Here is a 21,359-nt window from a genome sequence, read left to right as displayed (position 1 = left end):
TTTTAAACACACAAAAATTACAGGAAATAATATAACCACTGATGTATCCACTATCTAGACTTATCATTTTGCCGTATCTACTTCAGAACTCTCTTCCTTTTTAAGAAATAAAATATCACTGAAAAAATTAAAGTTACACCCCCAACACCCCCCCTTCTCCTCTAGAGTTTGGTATATGTAATTACAATGTATATTATCATACCGTTACTACACATGTACATACTCATAAATATTTCATTTCTACACTCAAGCCTATGTGTCCAGCTATGTGCTGAACATTTTCACTTAGATGCTCAATTGCCACCCAAAATACACACGTTGAAAACACAACATAGCCTCTCTCCTTCAAAATATGCTCCTCTCACAAACTTTCCATTTCTATCAATGGCTCCACCACACTGTCAGTTATGGAGACACAAAACTGTTCTTTGCTGTGTCCTTCCTAACCATTCAACCACCAAGCCCTGTTGATTCCAATTCTTCCATTGAAATAATGGACACCTCTATATGTTCTTTTATTTCAGTTCTTACCATCACTATTTTAATTCAAGCCCTTGTAATACGCCAGAATTAATCAAATAGTCTCCTAAGTATTTTCTTTCCTATAATTTCTCCGATATCCTTGTCCTTACTGCACAAAGTCACCAGACTTTTTTTTACGCTTCTTTGATGATATCACTTCCCTGCTCACAGAGCATCAAAGATTTTCTACTGGACAAAGTGCAAATTCTTTGTGAGGAAGTTATGTCCCTGTACTCTCTGGTCCCAACATATAGCACTTTGTTCACAAGTCTGTTAGAGCCCTAATTAGACGTTTGGGTAATTATCCATTAATGCGCCTGTTACCTACACTGAACTATGAGTTCCTAGAAGCCAGGAACTGTGCCGTATTCATCCTTGTAGCTCTAGGCCTAGCTTGTATTGGATGTTCAATACACGGAAGTTCACTTGGATAAAATTGTTGTGATTTTGGATCATAGAAGTCACATGAGAGTGGAGTGGGTGGTGAGGGGTTCAGTATGGTACTTGTCCCTTGTATGAAGGAACCTTTCTTTCTGACAATTCTTCCTCTCTTGCTTTCTCATTTGGAAACCAAACTTTTGAGATATTGGTCTATAGTTTTGTTTTCTTACAATGTCTGTCTGGCTTTGGTATCAGGGTAATACTGGCTTCATAGAATGAATTGAGAAATGTACACTCTTCTATGATATTTTAGGAAAGTTTGTGAAGTATTGGTGTTAATTCTTATTTAAACATTTGGGAGATTTCACCAGTGAAGCTATTTGGAACTGGACTTTTCTTTGTGGTATCTTTTTAAATTACTAGTTCAACTTATTTATGTGATATAGGTCTAAGATTCTCTAGTCCTTCTTTTTTTATGATGGAACAGATGCCCTATTTATTTATTTGTTCATTTATTTATTTATTTAAGATTGGCCCTCAGCTGACATCTGTTGCCAATCTTCCTCTTTTATTTCTCCCCAAAGCCCCGGTACATAGTTGTGTATCCCAGTTGTAGGTCATTCTAGTTATTTTATGTGGGATGTGCCACAGCATGGCCTGTTGAGTGATGTGTAAGTCTGTGCCCAGGATCCAAACCGGCAAACCCCGGGCCGCCAAAGCGGAGTGCATGAACTTAACCACTGCACCACTAGGCCAGCCTCTATTTCTTCTTGAGTCAGTTTCTGTAGTTGGTGACCTTTAAGGATTTGTCCATTTCATCTATGTTATTTAATTTACTGGCCTACAATTATTCATGGTATTATTGCATAATTCTTTTTATTTTTGTAAGGTTGGTAGTAATATCCCTCTCTTAATCTTGAGTTTAATAATTTTAGTTTTCTCTCTTTTTCCCTTGGTCAATCTTGCTAGTGATTTGCTGGTTTTCTCTGTCATTGCAAAAAAACAATATTTGGTTTTGTTGATTTTCTCTATTCTCCCTTTCATTAATTTCCACTCTAATTTTTAATAGTTCATTCCCTTTGCACACTTTGGGTTTAGTTTGCCCTTTTTTCTAGTTTCTTAAGTTGGAACGTTAGGTTATTTATTTTAGATCTTTCTTGTTTTTTATTTAATAAAGATATTTACAGGTATAAATTTCCCTCTAAGTTCAGCTTTTGCTGCATTCCTTAAGGTTTTATTTGTTGTGTTTTATTTACATTCATCTCAAAATACTTTCTATTGTGATTTCTTCTTTGACCCATTGTTTATTCAGCGTGTTAATTTTTACATATTTGTGGTTTTCCCAAAACACCTTCTGTTATTGATTTCTACTTTCATTCCATTGTTGTTAGAGAATATACTTTGTATGATTTCAATCTTCTTAAATTTGAGATGTACTTTATGATCTAGCATATGATCTACCCTGGAGAATATTCCTTGTGTTCTTGAGGAGAAAGCGCATTCTGCTATAGTTGAGTGGCATGTTCCATAGATGTTTGTTAGGTCCACTTGGGTTGCAGTGTTATTCAAGTCTTCTATTTTCTTGTTGATCTATCCATTATTGTTTTATTGATCTATCCTATTTGTTATAGCCATGATTGCAAGAGGGGCATTGAAGTATTCAACTGATATTGTTGAGCTATTTCTGCCTTCAATTCTGTCAATTTGCTTTATGTATCCTGGGCTCTATTGTTAGGTGCCTACATGTTTATAATTGTTCTATCATCTTGAGGGATTGACCCATATACCATTATGAAATGTCCCTGTTTCTCCAGTAACAATATTTGTCTTAAAGTCCATTTTGTCAGATATTAGTATAGCCATTCTAGCTCTTTTTTTTAACCACTTGCATAGTATATCTTTTTACAGAACTCTATAAATTAACAAAAGCTTTTGGTAATCCAGAGTTCTGAAAAAGTTGATTCTGAAAATTTTTGCTAATTTTTTCATTGCTTTTATGAAAGAAATTTCAGAGGTCCACAATCTGCAATTTTTGCTGATGTCATTTCTTGACTCATTCTATAAGGACATTTAAATATTTTCCCAAATATCAAGTTTTGAGTAAATTTTGTTATTCATTTCTGACATTATTTCATTGTGATCTGAGCACCTACTCCATATGAATAACTTTATTTTGTTAATTGATGGAAGTTTTTCTATTAACTTGGAGTTTTAAAATTAGAAGAAGCCATAGTTAATTGAAATTTAAACGGAAGGCCCTTTAATTTCCTTTCTTGCTGAAAATATTTCGTATGTATATGAATTAACTTTTATGGGCTACTCAAGACATAGATACTAAAAAATGCAATAGAATATTTCGATGTGCTTTGGTCTCAAACTGATCTGGATTCAAATACAAGTCCTATTACTACTAACTATGCGACCTCGGACAAGTGACTTAACTTTATGTTCTTAGACAAGTTACTTAAGTTCACTAATCCTCAGTTTCCTCAACCATAAAATTAAAATATATGACATTTTTTATGGGATTCAACAAGATGGTAGATTCTCAGAATTGCTGGAACAAAGGATATGTGAAGGAATAAGTATAAAATGTTAGCCAGAGCCAGATCACAGAGATGGGCACATAAGAAGTGTTTCATAAACTATTGCTTTCCCAGTTTCCTTACATAGCTATCATAGAAAAATTGTAGAAAACTGGACTCAATTTAAAACTAAGACACTCTCCATTCTAGAAAATTTGGTAGTATTTGTTAACTAAATTGGGTGACTTTAATTTGCTTTTTTGTTATTTGCTTCTCTCTGAGTAAAAGTTAATGACAGCAACATTCCAGTAACTTGAGAGTTCTAACTGATTGAGTCCCAATTAATTGAATTTTTACATATCACCAATAATTGAGAGTTCAGTTCAACTAGAGAAATATCTTCATAATCTTTTGAGTCTATAATTTTGAAAGGAAATGTAGCAAAACTAATCACTCACTCAAAGGTCTTTGATAAATTCCGTATTTGACTATGTTCAGGGTCTTAAATGGCATCAAATATTATATTGTTGCAAAAGAAATTCATCCAGTAAAATTTTGTGCAAGTGAACTTCTTCTAGCTTCCTTTCATTAAATGTATTTTTTGTTGAAATATCAGTATAAGAAGAATAAGAAATCTTAAGTCAATTTGGGAGTATTTAAGCACCATTAGCAGTTACTGAGAATTCTTCTTTCAATGTATCTAAATGTAGTTCTCTCTTCAACGGTTTAACCTTTTAGTAATAGCGTCATTTGGCATTAAGATTGGAAAAGTGAATAGTTAGTAAAATTCAAGCCACTCTATTCTACTTTTAAATCTGTATTCACCTTCCTACTCTTTTGATCTTTCTAAGCTCAACTGTTCATTCCTTTCATTTCCACTCTCTTCAATCCTTCCTCGTGCTTCCCTTCTAGATAGAGGACAGGAATACAATAGCATTGATTTTATGTTGGGTGTAGATATGTGTAAATACTTATACTTACCTATCTACATACACATGCATCTTACTCTTGAATGTCCACTTTGGGATCTATAAAATGTGTCCCTATATCTCATTTATTTATTACAATAGCCCTTGAAATCAGCGTTTTTATCCCCATTTTTATCTTTAGAAATGAGGAAGCCTAGATTCTTTATGCATTTTAAACTAAGTTTTCTTACCCCTTCCCCACTATTTAAATAACATTCCATATTTTAAACGTAGAAATAAGTGTTGTCCCTTTTGGGACCATACACTTCAACATTTTGACCCTGTTCTTTGGGAACTGCCTCCAGAGCCCATTCTTATGACTTTCAGTGGTGTAAAAATTTGGTCTTTTGAGAGTGGATTTAATTTTTGTAAAGAACATAAGTCTCCAAAACCAAGCCTGGTGAACAATGGAGGGCGGATCAACCTGGGTAATGCTGTTTTTGTTCAACGAATGACTAGGTGTGGATCTAAAGGAATGAGTGTGCTTTTCTTGTATGACTCAGATACTGGCTCTAAAGGCATTTCCCCAAGAAGTGTTCCAAAATGTGAAGTTCTGGCATTGAAGAGGCTACTTTTGAAAGACAAAAGTTACTTGGATATTTTAAATGCTGAGAGTTTTGTTGAAACAAAGTAGTCTTGTTGCTTTTTAGACAAGCAGTGGTCATTAGAGGGTAGAGGACCAGCCCATTCCCTGGGAATTTAAGCGTAATTTTACTTTCAATGACCACACCTACTGTAAAACAAAGCCTTTAACCACTAAGCAGGAGTCACTTATTTTGAAAAGCATAGGCTCTGCCTACTTAAATAACACTTAGGCTCTTCAGTCCCCTTAGTAGACATTATGATCAAAATGAAGAATGAATTGAATGTCCTGATGACGGAGGAAACACCTTAATGAAGAGCAGTGCCCCTGTTGATTGGATTGAGGAATCTCAAAAGTTAAGTAAGTTATTCCAAATCTTCCAGATATAAAGAATCTGGTTGCATGCAGATTGTACTGTGCTGATAGGAACTCAGTTCAGGACTGAGAAACAAATGTAATTTGTAATTCAACATCCTTTTACTTTTGGGTGGCCATGGTGTTAAAAAGGACTTTAAGCAAGGATCCAGCAATAGAAGTATGCTAAGGAATACATAACGGAAAAAATTATACTCAGGAGTGTTAAGCTGTATACTTAAGGAGTATACTTAGGAGTGGTATCTTTCTTCTTTGCCATTGTAATGCTGCCAATTTTTGGTGGCAGGGCATGCTGCCCACGTGCACACTGCACACAACACAACCAGACTGGAACGAAAAGAAGGAGAGGAACTCTCAGGGCCTTTACAGAGGGTCATCAAATTTTCATACTCTGTGAAGAAAACCTGATGCCTCTCCTCATAATGCTTTGTCTTGAAAGAGCAAGCATCTGGAAACTGACCTTGGTTAGGGTTCTTGGAAGCTACAAACCCAAGGCTGCCAGCTTTGGGTTTTTCCATTACATTACACAAGGACACAGTCAAGAGGTTCAGTGTTTGGACCATTATGCAGTAAAGGAGCACACAAGTACACCTGTAAGAATGTCCGCTTGTAATTAGAGTTTGCTGCTGTGGCATATGTTTCCTTAAAAGACAAAGAGCCCTGCAGAGGGATGGTATTGGCCAGAGAGGGCCATCCTTAATGTATGTTTTGACTTTTGACTTTTACAGTCGAAGCTGGACTGCTCTTTTCCTTTTGGGCTTTGATCTAAGCCTTAGTCATTCATTACACATTGTTATGAACCATCGATTTAAATTCCACTGCCTTTCCTCATACTGTCCTCCTTGATCTGCCTTTCTAGGTCCATTAAAGGAATTCTTTTATAGAAACAGTATTAAGGGAAACCAACAGTCTTTCTATACTTCCATGTTTCCCCCTTTCTCCACACTTCTCCCTCTCTTTCTCTCTTTTTAGTAAAATTGCCTGCATTATGAGGTCTTATATTGGTACCTGAGTGTTTGGACCTTTTAAATGTCACATAATACCAGAAGTATATTTTAAAAATTTTGATAAATGACCTACTTAAGTACACTCCATTTTTTTAAAGTTGCTTTTTCCTCTGACTTTATGTAAAATGTAAAGTTTTAAAAAGTGTTATATTCACGATTCCACTTAATTGTCACCAGGGCAGCCAGAACCTACAAGCAACTGGCAGAAGTTGTAGTTTCAGGTGAAATCTGGGGAAACCTACACTGCCTAGGAGGCCTGCAATCCAAAGCGGGCTGCCTAAGTCTTCCCACCCACGGGGAAGAGGTTGAAGTTGTTCGGAAATATTTCACATATGCTAATTGCAGCCATCAATGATTTTGAAAGTGAAGGGATTCTGTGGCCTTGATCTAGCAGTTGTGCCACATTATTGGTTTTTGTGGATCCAGGGGAAAGGGTGTAGGTTAGTATAAAACGCGCCGCATTTACCAAGGATATACTACACCATACATGGACTGTCTTTAAGGAGCTGGAAAGTTTTTGGTTTTTGGGGTTTTTTTTAGAATAAACAGTGATAGGATGAAGGAGACAATGATGGGGGAAGAATTGGGAGAGGAAGCACATGAAATATCAGAGATTTAATGCGCTCACCTATAATTTCCTATGTTCTTCTGAATCATTCTGTATCTATTCTTGAACCTATACAAAATTTGAGTTTAATTGGGACGAGGAGGTATTGATTTGGCCTGTAGAAGGGGGCTCTCAAAAGATATCTGGTCCAACTATTTTCACTGTTTTTTTGTTCTGTCATTTCTTCTTTTCTTCATTCATTTATGCATCAAACATTTTGAATACTCACTACGTTCAAGGTGATAGTGATACAAATATAACTAAGACATAGTGCCTGCTCTGAAAGAGTTCACAGCCTAGCGGGGGAGGCAATGATTTAACAGTGCATTGGCAGAAAGAGTGGAAAGTAAAGAGATTGAGTTGTGTCCAATGTACAGCGAGGGCACAAAAGGAAGAATGATCACTTGTGCCACAGCAAGTTTTAAAAAGAATAATAATCCAAAGAGCAGGTGACACCATTCCTGATAAAGAAAACGAGACTGGGAGAGAAGTGAGCTACCCAAGCCCTCTATGATTGGCAGAATTTGACAGCACCTTGCTATTATCATAAAGGCCTTTGGCGTCACACCTCAGGACAGTAATAACAGGTCGGCCTTGCCCCTGTAAATACTTGAGGATGCTTGAATAATTTTCTCAGAATAGTCCACAGAAACAAAATTACATTCTCCTATGGAATATGGGATGCTAGAGAGAATGATTAGAGAGAAAGATTCAGTGCTCCCTCCCCTTTTACCTCTCCTCAGGCTTATTCTACTCAGCCAGAGCCACCTAAGACAGACTGGAATCGGGTCTTCACGAACCTCTTTCTAAGTGAGCTGTCACCCAGGGTAGACGGTCTGGCTATAAGAGTGAAGTCTCAGAGTTGATTTGTTGGTAGCGTGGTGGAGTCAATTCCGACTCCTAGTGATCCTGTGCACAGCAGAGCGGAACCCTCCCCAGTCTTTTTGTGCCATCCTCTCACCTTCCAGCGCTATATCAGACAACGCCGCACCGCAATTCACTGGGTTTTCATCGCCAATATTTTTGGAAGTGGATGGCCAGGTCCTTCTTCCTAGTCTGTTTTAGTCTGGAAGCTCCGCTGAAGCCTGTGCATCACAGGTGACCCTGCTGATATTTGAAATACCGGTGGCAGAGCTTTCAGCATCACAGCAACACTCAACTGCCACAACCGACAGACAGGTGGTGTGGAAACAAAGGGCCATGGCAGTGAGAGTGCCAAACCTTACCCACTACACCTCTATGGCTGGCTTAGGGTTGGTAAAGGGTTGTATTTCTAAACATCCATAACTGAGAGCTTAGATCAGTTAGTGCATATGTCATCCTGCAGTGAAGAGAAGTCCACTCTGCTGGGACAGCATCAGCAGGGAGCAGTTTTATTGCATAAAGGGAGAAGAATCTTCCCTTCTCCCCCGTTAATCTGAACACATCATTCCCCAACCATGACACCTTCTGGAGATGTTACTGGAGTTACTTACATGAACAAATTCAAGGGGCTTCTTTATTAAGCTTAAGCAGAGAGTTTTGTTTCATAAAACTTGAACATTAAGAAAAACAGCAGCAAGAACAACAGCAGACTCAATCTTGTAATATGGTGTTATCATTGTTAAGAATAAAGACAAGGGTAAGGACTAGCTAGCTTACCTCTTTCCTTGAACATTTAAAGCATGTTTGTGAACTAGGCTCATATCCCTTTTAGAGATGAGATGTGTGTATCAGAAGGCATAAGATGCTGGATGATTTATCTAAGAATATGCAATGAATTGGTAGTGCTGGAGGTAATGATACTGATTCTCAAGCCAGGAATGAATTTCTTTTGGGTCACGTTATAATTAGAAAGTAAAAGCGTGTGTGTAAAATACGGAGATATGTGTTATTTGTCTGTATTATACAGCTAGCCAACGAGAGGAATGTTGTACCACAAAAATCCCTTTTTATATAGTCACTTAAATGGGAATGCTAGCTGTACAAAATCGAAGGAGATTGTGATAATGTTTATTAGTCTTTTCTTCTCAGATTTTATTTTTTTATTGTTATGGCAGGCACTTAAATAGGGCTTCTTATGTGCTTACAGTGTTCTAAAACTTCTAAAAGTTGTAAACTCATTCAATCTTCACAACTACACTTTGAGGTATATAACATTATAGCCCCAATCTACAGATATTAAACAAGTTCATTTTATTTTATCTTTTTGATGGTTTGAAAAACATTTTTTTAAAGTTTCGTTAAAATATATCATTATATCTGTGTAATTTAAAGAAATCATGCTATATATACTGCTCTGAAAGTTTCTTTTAAAATATATTTTGGGCCTCTTTCCAAGCCAGTGTTCATAGATCTATCTATGTTTTTATATATACATACATATATATATATATATATTTCTAATTGAAATCACATTGGCTTATAACATTATATACATTTCAGGTGTACATCATTATATCTTGACTTCTGTATAGACTACATCTCGTTCACCACCAAAAGTCTAGTTGCCATCTGTCACGATAAACATGTGCCCCTTTCACCCTCTCCCCACCCTCCTTCCCTCTGGTAACCATTAATCTGTTCTCTGTGTTTACGTGTTCATTTGTTGTTGTTTTATCTTCCGCGTGTGACTGAAATTGTATGGTGTTGGTCTTTCTCCATCTGATCTATTTCGCTTAGCATAAGACCCTCAAGGTCTATCCTTGTTGTTGCAAGTGATAAAATTCCATCTCTTTTAGGGCTGAGTAGTATTCCATTGTATATATATATGCCACATCTTCTTTATCCATTCATCTTTTAATGAACACTTAAGTTGCTTCCAAGTCTTGGCTATTGTGAATAATGCTGCAGTGAACATAGGGGTCCATATATCTTTTCAAATTAGTGTTTTTGTGTTCTTTGGATAAATACCCAAAGTGGAATAGCTGGATCATATGCTAGTTCTACTTTTAATTTTTTGAAGTACCTCTATACTGTTTTCCATAGTGGCTGCACCAATTTACTTTCCCACCAGCAGTGTGTGAGGGACCCTTTGCTCCACATCCCCTCCAACACTTGTTATTTTTTTCCTTTTATTAATAGCCATTCTAATGGATGTGAGGTAATATCTTATCGTAGTTTTGATTTGCATCTCCTTAATGATTAGTGATGGTGAACATCTTTTCATGTGCCTGTTGGCCATCTGTATATCTTCTTTGTAAAAATGTCTGTTCATATCCTCTGCCCACTTTTTGATTGGGTTGCTTTGTTGTTGTTGAATTCTATGAGTTCTTTATATGTTTTGGATTTCAACTCCTTGCTGGATATATGATTTGCAAATATCTTCTCCCAATTGTTAGGTTGTCTTTTCGTTTCATTGATGGTTTCCTTTGCTGTGCAGAAGACTTTTAGTTTGATGTAGTCCAGTTTGTTTATTTTTTATTTTGTTTCCCTTGCCTGAGGAGACATTTCCAAGAAGAAACTGCTAAGACTAATGTCAAAAAGCATGCTGCCTATGTTTTCTTTTAGGAGTTTTATGGTTTCAGATTTTACATTCAAGTCTTTAATCCAATTTGGATTAATTTTTGTGTACGGTGTAAGATAGTGGTCTACTATCATTCTTTTGCATGTAGGTGTCCAGTTTTCACAATACCATTTGTTGAAGAGACTTTCCTTTCTCCATCATATGTTCCTTGTGCCTTTGTCAAAAATTAGCTGTCCATGAATGTGTGGTTTTATTTCTGGGCTCTCAATTCTATTTCATTGATCTGTGGGTCTGTTTTTCTTCCAGCAGCATGTTGCTTTGATTACAAAAGCTTTGTAGTATACTTTGAAATCAGGGAGTGTGATGCCTCCAGCTTTACTCTTTTTTCTGAAAATTTCTTCAGCTATTTGGGGTCTTCTCTTATTCCATGTAAATTTTAGGGTTATTTGTTCTATTTCCATGAAAAATGTCCTTGGGGCTTTGATAGGGATTGCATTGGATTTGTAGATTGCTTTAGGTAGTATGGACATTTTAATTATTTTAATTCTTCTAATCCATGAGCATGCAATATCTTTCCATTTGGCTATGTCTTCTTCGATTTCTTTCAACAATGTCTTATAGTGTTCAGTGTACAGATTATTCACCTTCTTGGTTAAATTTATTCCTAGGTATTTTATTCTTTTTGTTGAAATTGTAAATGGGATTGTATTCTTGATTTGTCTTTCTGCTCTTTAGTTGTTAGTGTGTAGAAATGTAACTGATTTTTATGTTGATTATTAAAGTGTATTTTAAATTAAAATTTGTTAATTAAGGGGAGAAGTAGTCACATGTTTGTCTCCCATAATTATTCAAGTGGAATAGATTCATTTTTTCCAATAAAAATTATTAGATTTGTAAATATGTGGAAATTAAGCAACACTCCAGGAAAACAAATAGGTCAAAGAAGAAACAAAAAAGGAAATTAAAAAAATATCATAAGACAAATTAAAATGGAAACACAACATACCAAAACTTATGGGATAGAGTAAAAGCAGTTCTAAGAGGGAAGTTTATAGTAATAAATGCCTATATTAACAAAAAGAAAAATCTCTCAAATAAATAACCTAACTTTATACCTCAAGGAACTAGAAAAAGAACAACTAAGCCTAAAGTTAGCATAAGGAAAGAAATAATAATTATAGAGCAAAAGCAAATGAAACAGAGATTAGGAAAACAATAAAAAAGACCAATGAAACTAAGAGTTGTCTTCTTCAGAAGATAAACAAAATTGTCAAACCTTTAGCTAAACTAAAAGAAAGAGAGAGAAAACTCAAATAAATGAAAGAAGAGACAATACAACTGATACCACAGAAATACAAAGGATTATAAGAGATTACTATGAACAATTAATGCCTACAAATTGGACAACGTAGAAGAAATAGATAAATTCCTAGAAACATGCAACCTACTCAGCCTGAATCATGAAGAAATAGAAAATTTGAAGAGATCAATAACACAAAAAGTAGGGAGATTAAATCAGTAATCAAAAACCTATCAACAAAGAAAAGTTCAGGACCAGATGATTTCATTGGTCAATTCTAACAAACATTTAAAGAAGAATTAATCAGTCCTTCTCAAACTTTTCCAAAAAATTGAAGAGGAGGGAATATTTCCAAATTCATTTTACAAAGCCATCATTACCCTGATACCAAAGCTAGATGGAGACACTACAAGAATGCAAAATTTCAGACCAATATCCTTAATGATCATAAATCCAAAAATCCTCATTGGAATACTAGCAAACAAAATTCAACAGTGCATTAAAAGGATTATATATCATGATTAAGTTGAATTTGTTCCTGGGATGCAAGCGTGATTCAACATCCACAAATCAATCAATGTGATACACTACATTAACAGAATGAAGGGTGAAAATCGCATGACTATGTCAACAGATGCAGAAAAAGAATTTGACAAATTTCAACACCCTTCATGACAAAAAAAAAAAAAACTATCAACAATTTAGGTACAGAAGGAATGTACCTCAACATAATAAAGGCCCACAGCTAACATCATTCTCAATGGTGAAAAGCTAAAAGCTTATTTCCTCTAAGACCAGGAACAATGTAAGGAAGCCCACTCTCAATACTTCTATTCAACATAGTACTGGAAGTCTTAGCTAGAGCAATTAGCCAAAAAAGAAAGAGAAAGGAAGAAAGGAAGGCAGGGAGGGAGGGAGGGAGGAAGAAAAGAAAGAAAGAAAGAAAGAAAGAAAGAGAGAGAGAGCGAGGGAGGGAGGGAGGGAGGATAGGAAGGAAGGAAGAAAGGAAGAAAAAGAAAGAAAGAAAAAGGAGAGAGAGAGAGAAAGAAAGAAAGAAAGAAAGAAAGAAAGAAAGAAAAAGAAAGAAAGAAAGAAAGAAAGAAAGAAAGAAAGAAAGAAAGAAAGAAAGAAATGGCATCCAAATTGGAAAACAAGAAGTAAAATTGTCTCTGTTTGCAGATGACACAATCTTTTTACATAGAAAACTCTCAAGACTCCACCAAAAAACTATTAGAACTAATAAATGAATTCAGTAAAATTGCAGGATACAAAGTCAACATACAAAAATCAGTTGCATTGGGGCCAGCCTGGTGGCTCAGTGGTTAAGTTCGCATGTTCTGCTTCCGCAGCCCAGGGTTCACAGGTTTGGATCCCAGGTGCGGACATGGCATTGCCTGTCAAGCGATGCTGTGGCAGGCGTCCCACATATAAAGTAGAGGAAGATGGGCATGAATGTTAGCTCAGGGCCAGCCTTCCTCAGCAAAAAGAGGAGGACTGGCAGCAGATGTTAACTCAGGGCTAATCTTCCTCAAAAAAAAAAATCAGTTCCATTTCTATACACTAACAATGAACTCTCTGAAAAATAAGTTAGGAAAACAATCCCATTTGCAATAGCATCAAAACCATAAAATACTTGGGAATAAATTTAATCAAGGAAGTAAAAGTTCTGTACACTAAAAATTATAGAACATTGATGAACAAAATTAAAATACACATAAATAAATGGAAAGATATCCCATGCTCATGAAATGGAAGAATTAATAATGTTAAAATATCTATACTATCTAAAGTGTCCTATAGATTCAATGCAGAATCTATATGGAACAGAATAGAGAGCCCAGAAATAACCCCCACATATATAGTCAACTAATTTTCAACAAGGGAACCAAGAATACACAATGAGGAAAACATAGTTTCTTCAATAAATTTTGTTGGAAAAACTAGATATCCACATGCAAAATAATGAAATGGGACCCTTATCTTATACTATACACTAAAATCAACTCAAAATGGATTAAAGATTTAAAGCTTAGACCTGAAACCGTAAAACCCCTGGAAGAAAACACAGGGTGAAAGCTCCTTGACATGGGTCTTGGCAATGATTTTTGGATATGATACCAAAAGCAAGAAGTAAAAAATATAAATAAGTGGGATTGCATCAAACTAAAAAGCTTTCTGCACAGCAAAGGAAACAATCAACAAAATAAAAGGCAATCTATGGAATGGAAGAAAATATTTGCAAACCATGTATCTGATAAGGGATTAATATCCAAAATATCCAGGAATTCATACAACTTAATAGCAAAAAAATGCAAATAACCCAATAAAAACGGTCAAAAGACCCGAATAGATGTTTCTCTAAAGAAGACATACAAATGGCCAGGAGATATACGAAAAGATGTTTAACATAGTGATGCTAATCACTAATCATCAGGGTAATGCAAATCAAAACCTTCACTTGTTAGGATGTGCTATTACGTTAAGAAAAAAAAGATAAGTCTTGGTGAGGGTGAAGAGAAAAAGGAAACTTTGTACACTGTTGGTGGGAATGTAAATGGGGACAGCCACAATGGACAACAGTATGGAGGTTCCTCAAAAAATTTAAAATAGAACTACCATGTGATCCAGCCATCCCATTTCTGGGTATATATCCAAATGAAATGAAATTGGCGTCTTGAAGAGATATATGGATCTCCATGTTCATTGTAGCATTATTCACAATAACCAAGATATGGAAATAATCTAAATACCCATCAACGGATAAATGGATAAAGAAAATTTGGTATATACATACAATGGCATATTATTCAGCCTTTAAAAAGAAGGAAATCCTTCCATTTGTGGCAATGTGAATGCATCTGGAGGGCATCATGCTAAGTAAAATAAGCCAGACACAGAAAGACAAATATCATGTGATACCACTTATATGAGGAATGTAAAGTAGTCAAATTCATTGAAGCAGAGAGTAGAATGGTGGTTTCCAAGGGCTGGGGGGAGAGGGAAATGGGGAGGTGAGGTTTGTTTCAGTTTTGCAAGATAAATAAGTTCTGGAGATCTATGTACAGCATAGTGCCTATAGCTAACAATACTTTATACTTAAAATTTGCAAAGAGGGTAGATTTTATATTAAGTGTTCTTACCACCAAGCAACAACAATAATAATAATACAGAGGAAACTCTGGGAAGTGATATATATGTTTATGGCCTTGATGGTAGTGATGGTTTCATGGGTATACACTTATCCCCAAAATCATCAAGTTGTACACATTAAATATGTACAGCTTTTTAAGCCAATCATAACTCAACAAGTTATTTTTTTAAAAAACAAACCTATATTGCTTTCGCAATAATAAAAGGTAAAAAAAACCTGATTAAGGCAAATTGCCAATTTCCATTTTTCTGAGAAATCAGTATTTATGGTATGTCCTTGATCCTGACTTGTCTCCACCCTGCCCTTCTCTCTGACAGTGAAAATGTACAGCTATACCTCAGTCTATTGTGCGTCACTTTATTGCACTTCACACAAATTGTGTTTTTTACAAATTGAAGGTTTGTGACAATCCTGTGTCAAGTAAGTGTATCGGCACCATTTTTCCACAGCATTTGCTCACTTCGTGTCTCTGTGCCACGTTTTGATAATTCTTGCAATATTTCAAACTTTTTCATTATTATTGTATTTGTTATGGTGGTCTGTGGTCAGTGATCTTTGATATTACTACTGTCATTATTTTGGGGCACCACAAATCATGCCCATATAAGACAGCAAACTTAATCAATAAATGTTGTGTGTTCTGACTGCTCCACCCATCGCTGTTCCCCCGTCTCTCTCTCTCTCCTTGACCCCCCTTATTCCCTGAGACACAAGAAAATTGAAATTAGGCCAGTTAATAACACTATAATGGCCTCGAAGTGTTCAAGTGAAAGAAAGAGTTACACAGTTCTCACTTTAAATCAAAAGCTAGAAATGATTAAGCTAAGTGAGGGAGGTATGTGGAAAGCCAAGATAGGCTGAAAGCTAGGCCTCTTGCCCCAGTTAGCCAAGTTGTGAATGCAAGGGAAAAGTTCTTGAAGGAAATTAAAAGTGCTACTCCAGTGAACACACGAGTGATAAGAAAGAGAAACAGTCTTACTGTTGATATCGAGAGAGTTTTAGTGGTCTGGATAGAAGATCAAACAGCCATGACATTCTCTTAAGCCAAAGCCTAATTGAGAGCAAGGCCCTAACTCTGTTCAGTTCTGTGAAGGCTGAGAGAGGTGAGGAAGCTGCAGAAGAAAAGTTTGAAGCTAGCAGAGGTTGGTTCATGAGGTTTAAGGAAAGAAGCCATCTCCACAACATAAATGTGCAAGGGGAAGCAGCAAGTACTGACATAGAAGCTGCAGCGAGTTATCCAGAAGATCTAGCTAAGATCATTAATGAAGGTGGCTTCGCTAAACAACAGATTTTCAATGTAGACAAAACAGCCTTATACTGGAGAAAGATGCCATCTATGACTTTCATAGCTAGAGAGGAGAAGTCAATGCCTGGCTTCAAAGCTTCAAAGGACAGGCTGACTCTCCTGTTAGGGGCTAATGCAGCTGGGGACTTTAAGTTGAAGCCAATGCTCATTTACCATTCCAAAAATCCAAGGACCCTTACTCATGTTAAACCTACTCTGCCTGTGCTATATAAATGGAACAACAAAGCCTGGATGACAGCACATCTGTTTACAACGTGCTTTACTGAATATTTTAAGCCCACTGTTGAGACCTATTGCTCAGAAAAGAAGATTCCCTTCATAATATTACTGCTCAATGACAACACACCTGGTCAATCAGGAGCTCTGATGGAGACGTACAATGAGATGAATGTTGTTTTCATGCCTGCTAATGCAACATCCATTCTGCAGCCTATGGATCAAGGAGTAATTTTATCTTTCAAGTCTTATTATTTAACAAATACATTTTATAAGGCTATAGCTGCCATAGATCATGGTTCTGCTGATGGATCTGGGCAAAGTAAATTGAAAACTTTCTGGAAAGGGTTTACCATTCTAGATGCCATGAAGACTATTCATGATTCGTGGCATGAGGTCAAAATATCAACATTAACAGGAGTTTAGAACAAGTTGATTCCAGCCCTCGTGGATGACTGAGGAGTTCAAGACTTCAGTGGAGGAAGTAACTGCAGGTGTGGTGGAAATAGCAAGAGAACTAGAATTAGAAGTGGAGCCTGAAGATGGGACTGAATTGCTGCAAGCTCATCATAAAACTTTAATGGATGGGGAGTTGCTTCTTATGGATGAGCTAAGAAAGTGGTTTCTTGAGATGGAATCTACTCCTGGTGATGATACTGTGAAGATTGTTGAAATGACAACACAGGATTTAGAATATTCCATAAACTTAGTTGATAAAACAGTGGCAGAGTTTGAAAAGATTAACTCCAATTTTGAAATAAGTTCTGCTGTGGGTAAAACGCTATCAAATAGCATCACATACTACAGAGAAATTGTTTGGGAGAGGAAGAGTCGATCAATGCAACAAATTTCATTGTTGTCTTATTTTAAGAAACTGCAACAACCACCCAAACCTTCAGCAACCACCACCCTGATCAGTCAGCAGCCATCAACATTGAGGCAAGACCCTCCACCAGCAAAAGTTATGAATCACTGAAAGCTCAGATGATGGTTAGCATTTTTAGTGATGTAAATGGAAAAAAAGGTATTTTTTAAATTGTTATGTACATCGATTTTTAGACATAATGCTATTGTGCACTTAAAAGACCACAGTATAGTGTAAACATAAATTTTGTATGCACTGGGAAACCAAAATATTCGTGTGACTCACTTTATTGCGATATTCGCTTTATTGTGGTGGTCTGGAACCAAACCCACAATATGCCTATACTATTATTGGCTTTTTGAAAGAACATGGTAACTACTGTGTAATTACAGACTATGTCTCAGGGGCAAAGTGGACTTGGGAGTCTCTGTATCATGACAATCAGATCTGAATGGTATTTACAACTCTATGTTCTCTTTCCCAAGACTTCTGTCTTTTGGCTTCACAAGTTGTCTTTTGGCTAATTTGAGTTTTGTGAAAGAGGAAGACTGATGGATCCAATTGCTAATGCAGACAGAGTGTGGACATGCAGTCCCAAGTTCATGCCGTAACTGGTGATCACACCTCAGTAGAACCTTGCAACATTTCTTGTAATCCCAGCTGGGTCTCCCCTGAGCAGAGACAGCAATTATGTGTAGTGGTTTTCAGATGTAAACAAATGTTCATGGGGGACTGACTTGTAATCAGCCAAGTCATTTCATTTATGGCTTGCATCAAATTGGAATGAAGGTCTCTGATCAGGGAAATGAAGCACGTTCATTTACTGTCTCAGCAAGTGTTTTTAGAACTTAGGTACATTTCTCTTTCCCTTCAGAGATATGACTGTACGGTATATTTAAGGCTGAGAAAGGATTTTAGAAATAGATTGTATCTTAAAAATAACTATATCTCCTTTTGTACTTAGCTCAAGTACACCAGTGTGCATTTGGCCATTTTCCATTGCTATTATTTCATATGACTCAGTGCCACATGCCTGGAAAGGGACAACATAGAAAATTATGTTTTTACGGGAACTTTGGTAGTACCATATTGCTTCTCTGTCTCTCTCTCTTATTGACCATACTTTTAGCAAATGCTTTAAAATGATAACTTCTGAGAGGATCTTTTTTTAAAAAATCTAGAGAAAAGGCATGCTAACACTTTGTACAGAATGAGTTAAAAACCGTAATATCATTTCCTTCAGCCATTGGTTAGCATGAAACCAAAACTGTGAAAATGAATGGGCACATGTGGAAAATGTGGGCTACATAGACCAAGGGATTCTGAACCATTATGACCTGCGATATGCTTGTCCCACCCAAAATCTTGTAAGACCATTTAAGAACTGGAGGCAGCATTTCAATTCAAAACACAGAGAAATGCTGAGCACTTTGGAGGATGAAAAGAAGTAAGTGAAGTCCTTAAGAAGAGATGTATAGCTACTTTAGGAAACGAGATCATGTGCAGGGAAAAACATTCACATCATTAGGCAAGCAGTCTGTGACTGAGTATTAAGCTGTGAATCAAAGTAGGGAGTGGTCAGGGAAAGCTTCCTGGGGGATGGAGGACTTCAAGGAGTCCTTGAAGAGAAGGAAGATTTGGGCTCCATGGAGCAGTTAGGAATTGTGCTAGGACTGAAGGGCTCACGTCCTGCTTCTTTCTTATATTAGCCATATCACCTTGGGCAATTTTACTTTATTTATTTCACAAACGCTCATAAACCATTCCATGTGTGGCAGGCACTGTTCTAAGTGCTTTGTAAATATTAACTCATTTAAGCCTTAGAATAATTCTATGAAGTAGGCACTATTATTATCCTCCTTTTTACGGAAGAGGAAACAGGAACAGAGAAGTTAATTAACTTGCCCAAGACCACTCAGTTAAAAAGTGGTAGAGCCAGGATTTGAACCCAGGTTTAGATCCAAGTCTATGCCCTTAGCCACTACAGTATGCTATAATTTGCTTAGCTTTTCTGATGATCAGTTTTCCCATTTATAAAAAATAAGAGACAATAATTCCTTTGGTCCTATTGTGAGGAATGAATTAGATAAGATCAGTGAAAGTGCCTGGCACAAAGAAGGCACTCAATAAAAACTTGCTTCTTTTGTTAATTTCCTCTCTCATGGAAACTCAGCTTTCTCCTGATTCTTAGAATGAATCCTGCCTTGGTATTTTCTAGAAGGTGTACTGCCTCTCTGCTCGGATCTTCTACCCCTGCTTGATTCTCATGTGCCCATCAATATACTCCACTTTTTTAGAGTACTTTCTTAGTATATGCTACGTTCCAAGCCTCAAGTGCCTGCCTCACCCTGTGGAGCAGGTCACCCTCCAGAGTATAACTCCTATTAGTCAGTAGTTATTGAGCCACCCTAGCTGTGTTCAAGATAGGACAACCTTGAAGCAATTGAAGACTTCTGTCTACCATAGGCACTCATTTACTCAACAAGTACTTCATAATTATCTGTTGATTGTGTGCCTCACCCTGGACTATGTGATGTATGGTAGACAAATAAATAGAGAAAAAGAAAATAAAATGAGGCAAAGGGAGTAGGGAAGACAGTAGGGGTAAGGGAGTTCTATGCTCCATCTCGGGGCGCATGCATACCCCGGCTTTGTCAGGCTTTAGTCTTCAGTAGCCTTCAGGCTGCCTCCAGATGCCCTTTCCCTCTTCCTTCCCTCCCAGCACCATTTAACTATTCTTCATCTGCTGTCTTCAGGGTCCAGCTTCCAGGAGCTAAGTAATCTGATAAAAGTTACCTGTGCTAAAGTGTTCATCCAGCTAACAGGTTAATGTGTTATTCTTCGTGGGTAATTTGTTCATTTTGAGAGGGGTTTTTTGAAGACATTAAGGCATGATGGCAGAAAATTTCAGGTCTCATTGCAGCCTGGAGAGGAAGAAAGTGCCCCCACATGACCCAGGCTTTCAGGATTAGCCTCAGTCTGGTTTCTATGGTCGTTTTCAAAGTCTCCCTGGTGCCAAAGCCACTGTCTTATGGCTTTTATTATGCCCCACCCAAGTTCGGATCAAAGAGAAAATCAATGACCCTCCTCTTTTGTATTTGGGATGCCTCCTCCCTAGATCCAGGAAGAAAATTCTCCTGATCACAAGAGAAGCTGAGAAATGGGCTATTTGTACATAGATAAAAATAGCCAGCACTCATGATCTTGTAGGCAGCGTTCTAAGTGCTTTACATATGTAATCTTATTTAATTCTCACCACAAGCCCCAATAAGTAGGTACTATCATTGTCTCCGCTTTCAAAAAAGAATTGAGGCACAGGGAAGGATAAGTAACTGGCTCAAAGTCACACCCCTAGTAAGTGAACGCAGGCAGTGTGGCTGTAGGATCTGTGCCCTTAATCACTATATTATACCAATTGGCATCTCAGGTTCAATTCCCCCTTTCCTGCACAGCATCAGCAGATAGACCAGATACAGCCATCGGCTCATAGAGACCCACCATGGAGGCACACATTCTCATCCCATATCCAGGATAGTGTAGCCATGCCCCCACTGATCTGGCACTCTGACACTGCTAATAGGAGCCTAAGTTACTCTGGGGCTGATATCACTTTCTTCCTTTCCATGCTGCACAAGATTGACAAAGAACTGCCTCTTAAGCCCTCCCTTCTCCACTCCACCCCCCAAAAGGAAGGAATGCTTAAACCTGGTGGCTGCTCTGAAGGTCTGATAAGGAGCAGTTGAACTGTGACTAATCCTATTTTTTAAAAGTAAAAGAGAGATTTGCCAAATTAACCCTCCAGTACGACTATAGCCAAGCTAGTCTCTTCTCTGTCCCCTACATGCCCTCTGAATTCCTGCCTCTAAGGCAATGTGCACACTGTGCCTCCAAATCTGCAATGCTCTCTGCCTTCTCTCACTGATGGAGCACTTACTGTGTGTCAAGCACAATAAGTGCTTTCAAAACCATGTCCTATTTAGTCTTGCAATATGTGCTACAAGAAAGATTCTAGAATTATCTGCATTTTATTAGTGAAGAAATGAGAGAGATTAAATAACTTACCCAAGGTCACCATATTACCAATAGATATTTATCAGCTTCTTGCCCA

General features: G+C 37.1%; 1 protein-coding gene and 1 pseudogene across 5 annotated transcripts in view; both read left to right on the top strand.

The window, feature by feature from the left end:
• Positions 1 to 5,151: 5,151 nt before the first annotated feature.
• MBNL3 (muscleblind like splicing regulator 3) overlaps positions 5,152 to 21,359 on the top strand; it is a 169,350-nt gene continuing 153,142 nt past the window's right edge. For 2 of the 5 annotated variants that reach the window (XM_070604996.1, XM_070604990.1), the window contains exon 1: positions 5,203 to 5,339. The gene's annotated coding sequence lies outside the window, so the exon portion shown is untranslated. Of the gene's footprint in view, positions 5,340 to 21,359 lie in introns of all 5 variants that reach the window. The other 3 variants (XM_070604984.1, XM_070604979.1, XM_070604975.1) reach the window with 3 other exon arrangements.
• LOC139081060 (tigger transposable element-derived protein 1-like) lies at positions 15,497 to 17,404 on the top strand (annotated as a pseudogene).

This window comes from Equus przewalskii, chromosome X, assembly GCF_037783145.1.
Source record: "Equus przewalskii isolate Varuska chromosome X, EquPr2, whole genome shotgun sequence".
NCBI classification, from domain to species: Eukaryota; Metazoa; Chordata; class Mammalia; order Perissodactyla; family Equidae; genus Equus; species Equus przewalskii.
The sequence above is the reverse complement of the archived record's forward strand: the minus strand, read 5'-3'. Positions and strand labels throughout refer to the sequence as shown.